At 42.0% G+C, this 4,168-nt stretch overlaps 1 protein-coding gene across 3 annotated transcripts in view; it reads right to left on the minus strand.

Moving 5' to 3' along the window:
• Window positions 1-2,043, minus strand: part of ZNF185 (zinc finger protein 185 with LIM domain) — a 70,705-nt gene extending 68,662 nt beyond the window's left edge. For all 3 annotated transcript variants that reach the window (XM_042480449.1, XM_042480450.1, XM_042480448.1), the window contains exon 1: window positions 1,772-2,043. The gene's annotated coding sequence lies outside the window, so the exon portion shown is untranslated. The remainder of the gene's footprint in view (window positions 1-1,771) is intronic.
• Between the last annotated feature and the right edge of the window lie 2,125 nt (window positions 2,044-4,168).

Consider the following 4,168-nt stretch of genomic DNA (forward strand, 5'->3'; position numbering starts at 1 on the left):
AAGATCAAAGAAGAAAGTGCAAAGCCAGGCTTACTGCTCAACTCAAAAAAATAAAAAAATACTGATCATGGAGGATCTACACAAATTCAACCTAGATGATGAGGAAATCAAAACATTAAAGAGTTCCCGTAACTTGGATCAAACATTGATCAAAATGGAGACTGCAGTCAAAAGATCAGAAAAAGATTAGGAATGGGGAGAGCAGTCATGAATAAACTAAAAAAAGGTCCTAAAATATAAAGATATACAAATGAGCACAAAAGGTAGAACCATGCAAACCATTGTATCCCCGTCACCATCTATGGATGCGAGAGCTGGATAGTGAGGAAAGGAGATAAGAGGGAATTCAATTCATTGGAGATGTGGTGCAGGATAAGAGTGCTGAGGATACCATGGACAGCTAAAAAGACAAACAGGTCCTAGAGCAGATCAAGCCTGAAATCTTTCTGGAAGCCAATATGATAAAAGTTGAGGTTGTCCTACTTCAGCCACATCATGAGAAGGGACAACTCATTAGAAAAGACAATAATGCTAGGAAAGGTGGAGAGATGTAGAAAGAGAGGAAAACCACATGCAAGATGGATGGACTCCATTAAGGAGGCCATGCATATGAATTTACAGGACCTAAGCAGAGCATTGAGGATAGAGAGCCTTGGAGAAGTCTTATCCATAGTGTTGCCATGAGTCAAGATTGACTTGAACGTGGTTAAGAACAAAACATTATAATAGAAAATGTAAACTGGTCAACAGAACTGCACAAAGACTGAGCCAAGACAATCAGCCAATATTCCTATTTTGCAGATAAGTGGTTAGAATCAACAGGTTTGGCATTCATCTTTTCTTGTAATGTTACTTGCTATCTTAAAACTATTGACCTGCTGAAAATCGCCCAAAGTAGCTATAGCAGTAGATCTGTTATCTACATACCCTCCAATATATCACAGATATATGTGGCCAAGCAACATCCAAGTGTGCTCAAAAGGATGAAAGTTATTAATGAGCAAGAACACACAAGCAGTTTAACTTTACCCAGGTCTACAGGGAAGGGCAAGACTCTGCTGAGTTAATGACTGCAAACTTCTTTTGCAATTTGAACTCAGTTTGCAGCGACTGATGTAAGCTGAGATGAAAGGGGGGTATGGGAAGAGGAGTGAGAAACTAGGACATTTCAAAAGAAGCTTTAAAAGTGGAACAACCAACAATTAATAAGGACTGACTGTGCTGAACTGGGACAGTTGGAGTGTATGTATCCACTTTTTGCCCATCGTTGTGCTAGAGAACAGATGTCACATTTAAGAAAATGAATTGTGATACTGCTTTTCCCAAATGTAAAGTATTATTTTGAAACACTTGCCTACTATGCAAGGCTATTGTAAATATTATGGAGATATTATAGCATCTAAACAAATCATTGCATATTTGCAGTAATGATAGAAAATAACAGCAAGCAGCAAGTGCATCAACATACTGAGGTTAAATAAAAGCAAAGAAAAGCAGGAAGACTTTCATAAAACAAAGCTGCCACTGTGTCACAGAGCAATGGATCAGCCAATGCTGGAACTATTGTCTAAAACCAGGCCAAAACTTTCAGATCCAAGTCCAGAAACACTTAGGGATGTTGGGTCCACTGGAAAGCAGCTTTCTTAAATAGGTTGTGGGAACAGCAAAGTGTTGCCGCATATCCTAAAGGAAGTCTTTGTTTCCAGAGAACAAAGGAGGAGGAGAGCAGCAAAAGAGAGCTGCCTCTTCTCCTTCAGACTGTGGTACTTACTCCTTGTCTAGATGGACTCTTCAGGTGAGACGTCTTTCCACAAAGATGTCCCCAAGTGCGTAACAGGACTCACAGCGGCAAGGGCTTGCCCCACACTAGTCTTGTGCATTCAGCAGCCACAGCCAATGTGTGGGCAAAGCAGTGTTGTGTCCCAGCCTTGTTTCCTTTGCCAAGGCCCAGCCTTGCTATGGGAGGGTGATGACAATGTGGGTGTGTGTTTTGCCCTTCAGGGGATCAAACAGGTTTCTCCATCTCCCAGAGAGAAAAAGTGTCTCCCCCTCCTTCCTCACCCCACACTGCCTTTCAGCAAGGAGTGTGCCTCTCCCTGGGCACATTCTTCACATTCTCTGCCCTGTGTCGCTCGCTCTGGACACCCTGACAGACAGGGAGCCTTAGAAACCAAGTCACAGTGGGTTTGTTTTTGCCAGATTCCAGATGGGGGGGGGGGGTCAGGTTCGGTGCCCAAGGAAGCCAAACAGCTACAACCAGCTCCTGAAGTTGCTTTCTCCCCATCTTTTCGGTACTGCAGGATCACTCTGCAAAAGAATGAGAGATTGAAGACACTCACACAAGAATCCAGTGTATATCTTGCATACTGAAAAGTTAAGAAGAAGCACAGTTCTAAGCATGCGTACTCAGAAGCTGAATCCTGCCTAATACAGTAGTGGGGTTTATTCCAACATAACCCTGTATAATATCAACAACGAAAATGGATAGACATCTCAGGACGCTAAAAAGAGGCCCTTTATTTTCCCCAAAGTTGGGCTTTTTAGAAAGTTAAGACCATCTTTTTTAGCATCCTCAGATGTATCTCTTTGTTCTTTGCAGACTTCGTTGGATGCTCCCCTTCCTTGTTTTTTTGTTTAAAGCATATGTGGTTCCTCAGTTGAGGTGCTTGTTGGCCCATTAACATGGAGTATTTGTATTTCTCATGATGGCTAAATGGACTGATGGAGTCCAAAACAATCAAACAGCTTAGACAGATAATGGTGATAGCAAGGGTGGGCACACTTTAGCCTTCGTGGATCTAGTCTGCTTTTCTAAACGCAGGAATAGAGAAGGCATGTCCTGTGGAACAGGTGCTCCATCATTGGTTTGTTTTTCTTAACTATAAAGAAGATTCACTCCTGGAAGGAAGCCTTCAGAAAATGTAACTTTAACTGCAGTGTGTGATGTGTGGCTGAGTTTTTAAAAGGAAATTTTAAATAGTTTTGATTCTAAAGGTTTACTGTTTTTTAAAACAACACACACACACCAATGTTTTTATAGTTTTTAATCTGTATTATTGTTTAAGAATTGTAAGCCACTTTGAGTCCCATTACCTCCAGTCACTTCTCATTTGGGGAAGGAGGCATCCTATGGTTCGTCCTATGGAGGTAGTGTTGGCCCAAGCCTGAACTCTTCCTAGAAGCCAGAATGACTAAACTAAGTCAATTGTACTTTGACTATTAAAAACACAATAAAACCAGTTATAGGGAACACATGGCCCCTCAGATGTAGTTACACTGCAACTCTAGTGGCTATGCTGGTCCAAACTGATGGGAGTTGCAGTCCAATAACATTTGGTGGACCTCATATTTTCCACCCCTGCAATAAACCATCACCGAATGTGCTGTCCAAAAGAGACATCAAAATGTTTGTATCAGCCTAACCCAGTTATAGTGTATTGCTGAGAAAAAGATGTTTGCCCAATATCCTTGAGACAATGCAGATGGATGCTGAAAGGTTCAAGAGAACGAAATGGCCCAAGCAAATTCTAAATCTAAAGACTTGGAAATGTATGCATGTAAAACCAGCCTTTGGTAGAGCAAGCATTAAGGAGTTTGTTCTCTAGAATGATAGAATTTGACTAGGTTCCTGTTACTGACATATGCAAGTGTAAGTCCACCTTACGCTTCCATATGGATTTCTTTGGTTGTTGCAGAAATTGGTATTCCCACCACTCTAAACCAGGCATAGGATGGCCATTGGGACTGACTATCACAGCAACACAGTGAGTCCTGGGGCTGGTGATAGAGAAGCCGCAGCAGAGTTCCACACATGGAACTCTTACACTATGTGCAACCCTTTTGAATCTTGACCTAAGTGTCAAAAAGAACAAGCAACCTTTCTTAAGTCCCATTTCTAGATGCTCCATAGGCCCACTGAAAACTGCAAGAATATTTCCAAACTAGATTGTTTTGCAGTGGAGTGGCACATGGAAATCCATGTTAAAATTTGCCAACCAGTGCTCTGATGGAAGAGTAGAACGTTCCCTGGCTTCGCCTAAACACCTTGCACTTCACACCAGCCTTGGCAAGAGGACTGCATTCTCCCTGCCACTTGCAGTTAAAGAGGAGAGAAGCTCAGAGGAGAGGCTCACGAAAAACCAGTTTGATTTCCTTTCATCAGATGGGC

Source organism: Sceloporus undulatus, chromosome 7 (genome assembly GCF_019175285.1).
Source record: "Sceloporus undulatus isolate JIND9_A2432 ecotype Alabama chromosome 7, SceUnd_v1.1, whole genome shotgun sequence".
Lineage (NCBI taxonomy): Eukaryota > Metazoa > Chordata > Lepidosauria > Squamata > Phrynosomatidae > Sceloporus > Sceloporus undulatus.